The sequence below is a fragment of the Talpa occidentalis genome, unplaced genomic scaffold, assembly GCF_014898055.3.
Source record: "Talpa occidentalis isolate TD23 unplaced genomic scaffold, MPIMG_talOcc4v2.1 talOcc4.13, whole genome shotgun sequence".
Taxonomy (NCBI): Eukaryota; Metazoa; Chordata; class Mammalia; order Eulipotyphla; family Talpidae; genus Talpa; species Talpa occidentalis.
The window spans coordinates 24,456,795-24,462,794 of record NW_023601322.1 but is presented as its reverse complement, the minus strand read 5'-3'; the positions used below and the strand labels follow the sequence as shown (position 1 = coordinate 24,462,794).

The following is a 6,000-nucleotide window of genomic DNA, read 5'->3' as shown; positions in this document are numbered from 1 at the left end:
CCACATGGCGCGCAGACCTCTCCTGCCGCCCGCTGCTCCCCTCAGCAGTGTACTTCGGTCCTTCTGCCTGCTCTGCTCCCCGCTCTGGCTCTGGTGAATTCTCTCGCCCTCCCGCGCTTCTGACTGTACCCAGTGCATGTATAAACAAAACAAACAAACAAACCAGCAAACAAATAAATAAAGCATGCCTCTATAAAAAAAAAAAAAAAAAAGAGTTTTAGAGATGATGTGAGGTTGTCTAGGTTGTCTTGAATCACAATCTAAATGGTCAAGAAAAACTAAGGTCTGGGGACTCAAAAAGGAAGCAGAATGTATACTCTAGAATTCATGTCTAGAAGTCATGAGTGTACAAATGAAAGAAAGTACAAATGAAAGAAAGAAATAGTTTAGCTATTTGCCATTATTGGAAAGTAAAATAAGCTTTTAAAATATTTATTAATTCATTTACAGTAATAATAAACCCAATTACACACTTACACAAATCATACCTATATAAAAAGTAACTATTTGTCAAAGCAAAATAACTTAGCTAAACAAGTGGCATTGTTTTGTACTTTTACAAATCTTGTTAAGATTCACTCTAGTAGAAGAAACCTAAATTCTTACATCTGTTTTGGCATTCAGTATTGTAATGTGTGCTTTTGGGTAATTTCATGAAGAAAATTTGGCCTCTTTCAGTTATGTAGTTCAAGGGGAAAGGAGCATTTTAGTAGCAATTTCAGATACTTTGGCTGTTCTTTGATACTACACCAAAATTCAACAAGTGGCACTTTTTTTTTAAGTTAGTTACAATAGGGGCCTCCCCGGTGGCGCAGCAGGTTAACAGCAGCACTGTGAAGCTGTCCGCAGCCTGTACAGTGCAGGTTCAATTCCTGGCCAGCCAGGGAGATTCCCACATGGTGCGGCAGACCTTTCCTGTCTCACCCGCTGCTCCCCTCAGCAGCGTATTTTGGTCCGTCTGCCTGTTCTGCTCCCTGCTCTGTCTCTAGTGAATCCTCTCACCCTCCCATGCCTCTGGCCTGTACCCCAGCTATTGTATAAAAATAAATAAATAAATAAATCTTTAAAAAAAAGTTAGTTACAATATAGAATCTGAAAACATAGCAATAATTTTTGTTCTCTGCTACATAAAAATCCATTGCTTCTATTATGCACTTCAAGGGGGTCTTTTTTCCATGCATGATTTTATGATATTATTTATTGGTAACTTAGAAAGTATAACTCATTGAGTTATACATATCATTCATTTCATCACTGAACATAAAATAAATCAAATTTATTAATAATATCACCACTGACATCATCATAAATTTCTTTAAGTATTGGGAAACAGTCAAGGTCATATAAAAATATAAAAGATCCATTCTTCCATTTTTTGCCTTAAATCTCAAATGTTGTTATTGGCAATAATACTGTACATTGTCTTCTTAAAGTAACAGAGGCACAATGTTCATTTTCAAAAAAATATCTGCCAAATTCTTAAATCAGAACAAGCGTACTTTGCTAGTGTTTGATTTCAAGTAACATAGTGTCTCATGAAAAATAGCTGCCAGTCAAAATGATTTCAAAAGTGCTTTGCTAGGGGCACTGGCAGCATCAATGATATTGGCCATACTGTTTATGCCTCTTCCTCAAGTTAACAGCAGTCACCTTCAGTCATGTCTCACTTGGAATTTTATTTGGGCTTGTATCATCCAGAGAATCATAGTAATATTGGCAAATTTAGTCACTCCTAGAATTGGAAAATATTTTAGAGATCATCTAGTCCATTTTAAGAGAAAATTCTTTGAACAGCAAGTTCGACACAAGGTCATTCAGCTTCTGTTCAAGCACTTCCAGTGATGTGAATCCCAATAGTTCTCTAAGCATCCTATTCCACCATTCTTGGATAGCTTCAATTATTATTCAGATCTTCATCATATTAAGCCAAAATGTTCTTTCCTTGGTTTCATGATGCAGAAGAGAATGAATCTACTCTCTCTTCCATGTGACTAAACTTCAAGTACTAAAACTTTACATTTCTTTGAATTTTAAAGACCACTTTAATCCACATCCTTTCCCATTTCACACACATACACACATACACACACATACACTCACACATACAACTTCCCTATTTCTTCTATAGGAGACAACCTGTTTTGTTTTTTTTTTTTTTTTACTACTTCTCCTCAAATAACAAAGTTTTAGATTCCCATCACTTTACCACCATAGACTTCTGTTCACTTGTATGTCTCTTAAAATATCACCAGAACTCTAGCAAAAGCTTTTGAATTAAATATTTCTAGATAAGAATTAATTGCTTCTTGTATACTTGTATTGATGCAGTCTACAAATGCATGTGTCAGTTTGTTAGGAATCATACCAAATTGCTGATCCATATTGAATCATTCTTCATGCAAAAATCTCCAGGAATTTTTCCTGCAAGCATGTTGTTAATATGAGTTTCCTATTCTGTTTGTACACAATTAATTTTTAGGCCAATATAAAGATTTTTATATAATATACTGAGAAATTTTATCTCATTGGTTTACACTCATTGAGAATGATCTAGAATTTTTACACTTTTATCAGTTTTATATTTGTGGGAGAAAACACTTGCTAGCCATCAAAACCTTATCTCCCCTTTCTGGGGACATGACTGATTAAATTTTCCAACCCTTTCTATACTTAGATGCAGCTTTGAGACTGCTTCTTGGCAAACTACATGTGAGTTTAAAGGGTGTGTACTGCTTTAGGGCATCTTAAAGCAGAAGTATGTCCTCTTCACCCTCTTACAATCTTTTTCTGCTTGGCCCCAGATATAGCTCTCCTGTACCATGCTGTTGGAATAAAAATATGCTGTTGACCAAAAATCCTTGAATATGACAGGGTCATAGGCAGAAGGAGCTTGATTCTCTAAATCTCTGGAATACCTGACCTAAAATTACATGTGCCAGAAATAAAATGCTTCATCCTTAAGAATTTAGGGTCTATTTTCACAATAGCTCAGCTTGCATTAGCTAATCTCAACATATTGATGGTAGGTGTGATGATTAAGATATGTGTGTCCACAAAATTGATTGTTTTTCTGTGGTATTATGAGGAGAAATATGATACCCACAAATAAAATTAGGCCTTCTCTGTGTCTGTGCTTCATTTTAGCTCAAGAAACCTATTTTGTTTTCTCTAAGTCCCTTTGTTTTCTCAAAGTCTCTTTGAAGCCCCTTCCATCTTCCCAGGCAGAGTCACTGAAACCTTGCCTAAGCATCATTATTATAATTCCATTAAAATTGTTTCCCTTCTATTCTTCCATTAGATTATGTACTCCAAAGGATAGGGACCACATTTTGTTTATTTGTGTCACAGTGTCTAGTACATAGCAAATATTCAATAAATGCTTCTTAATGGATGCATGAATAAATGAGTATTTTTTGATGTGGACCTATAAAAGAAAGAAATCATCAGGACAAATGATTCTAACATCACTAAGTTTCCATTAATGCCAACTAAAGACTGAATCCATGAGCACAAATTTTAGAGTAAGCCTCATTGGTTATCGGGAGTGTCTCTGGTATTCTGAGATCTGTGACTCCTTTTATAAATCTATTTATGCTTTCATTGTCTGGAACTAGTTATGGTATCATGATCACCTCTGATGAGCCAATGTACCACATTGCAATGAATAAGAATCTGAAAATCAGAGCATGTTTTCCAAAGCTTGCACATTCTCTTAAGATGGGAGCTACTGTCTCCTTAGATTTCTAACTTTTGGTTCAATTTATTTAAGACTATTCATGACAGCCAGATGGTCCACACTAGTTTCAGACAATTTATCACAGTGTTCAGCTGTTGCATTAAATCTATTTCTTAAAAGAGAAAAAATAATTGATTATTTTAGCAAGAAGAGAGTATGGCTCCAGACCTATAAGGTAGCCTACATTTCAGCTCACAGTTCTCTACTCTTTAGAATCTTATCTAGAGCATGTCTGGCTAGTTCAAGTTATATTTCCTTTTATGTCCCAGTTTAATAAAATGTAACATTCTTGTTTCCTGATCTTGTCTTCATAATCTTCCCATTACCTCTGTCCATCTAATACTGGGACTCTAATACCCCAATGGATCTAAAAAAGGTACAACCATACTAACTTTTAGTGTTTCACTATTCCGGTATATTGTGATATTTCCGCATACTAAATTACTATATTTTGATACTGTTTCTCAAAATCTCAGATCTGTATTATGTATTTCTTGAGCTAAGCCTTTAAAAACATTTCTAACCATATCCTCCACCTACTTAAAATCCCTGCAGTATGTTTTGTAATTTTAATTTGAGTTTCTAGGGAAGTTAAGTATGTTTTTTTTTTCTATATTGTACATTTGAATTCACTTAGGATTAGATAACCTTAATAAAGTGTTAGGAGTTAGGTGGAGATGGTAGGAAGCCAAGAAAAACTAGAGGTAGGTACGTCATTTAATATACCATTACAGGAATATAGATAATCAATATTCAAATAATCAATAATCAATATTCAAGTAAGACTAGGCATTAGATAACACACATTCATGAATATGTTGAGAAAATTATCCACAGTTTGTCAGTAATTTCAATGTTATATAGACTATACTTAAACATTTCTCTAAATTTGTTCTTTTTCTCAGTTAGGTACAAGAGGGGTTAAAATTATTTCAACATGATATCAATATATCTTCTTTAAAAGTTCACACACACACACACACAATCACCTTCCAGATGTGTTGTCTTCATGTTCTGGACACCTGATTGTTTCCAAATAGCTGGGTGCATGGCCTCCTGCAGGTGGAACATCTGGGTGATTGACTGTATTCTTCCCTATTCATGCAAAAGTTTTGGCAGCTAGTTGCAGACAGATTGAAAATCTTCCCCTGAAACAAGCAGAAGTAGCCTCTGTCAGCTGAATATTGACGGGATCTGTTGTAGAGTTTTTCCCCAAGTCTCAGCTACCATCAAAATGTTATTTTCCAGCTGCTAAGTGCTGGTCTTTTATATTAAAACTCAAGAGCAATTATATTCAGAATGAAATATGAAAAATGCATTCACTAAGATTTCAGTTCTGGCAGAGGTGTTTAAATAACAGATAAAGTCACAGAATGGTATATTGGGCAATGTACTTGTGAACATCACACTATTTAACATCTGACATTATCCCACATGTCTACTTTGGGCTTTATGTGTATAGGAAGAATTGGAGTTGGTCATCTATTGGCAATTAAATTTATGTTGGTCTAGACCTGTGTGTGCCTATTTATTCTAACTAACAGTCAAATACAATATTAATGAATCTTGTGAATTCCAGTGGAGTAAACATGTGGTTTAAATTGATGGCAGATTGTCTAGCATTAGCAATCACAAATAAACTATGTGAAATATTACTTATATGAACTCAGGCAAATTATTTTACCTCTCTGTGATTTTCTAAAGTGTGAGTAACAACAGAGTCTGCACCACAGAGCCAGTCTGTGAAGGTTAAATGAGATCATATGTGTAAGGCAGATAGGAGGTTCCAAGAATATAAGAAAATATCAATAAATGTAATAGGATTGTGTCTGAGAATGCATGTGAGTTGTGTGTGGGTATGTGCTTAAGATCTAGATTTGTGCTTTTTTTAAATAATGAAAACTTTTGGCATTGATTTTATGAATTTTACTCTTACAGAATTGTCATAGGAACATAATAACGAAAATTAAAAGAACAGAAGGAAATTTTGTTCAAACATAAAACGTAACCATTTGAGTTTATCTCTACATTATTAAGCTATGACTTCGATCATTTCATTTCCCCACTCTAGAAATCAGTGGATTTTGATCAAGATCTTGCTCAAGCACTTACAAATTAAAAACTGCACCAAATATATTATCATTTCTATGAATTAGAGTGGACATTCCTATTCCTACCTGCTTCTTGGAACTGTTAGAAGGATCACATGGGAAACTTTAAAGGGTATCTTCTGCTTTTGTTTAGCTTCTTCCTTCCTTAGAGGA

The 6,000-nt window shown here is 34.7% G+C and overlaps 1 long non-coding RNA gene across 2 annotated transcripts in view; it reads right to left on the bottom strand.

Moving 5' to 3' along the window:
- Positions 1-4,574: 4,574 nt before the first annotated feature.
- LOC129145591 (uncharacterized) overlaps positions 4,575-6,000 on the bottom strand; it is a 38,509-nt gene continuing 37,083 nt past the window's right edge. For both annotated transcript variants that reach the window (XR_008551369.1, XR_008551368.1), the window contains exon 3: positions 4,575-4,884. This is a non-coding gene — a long non-coding RNA (uncharacterized LOC129145591). The remainder of the gene's footprint in view (positions 4,885-6,000) is intronic.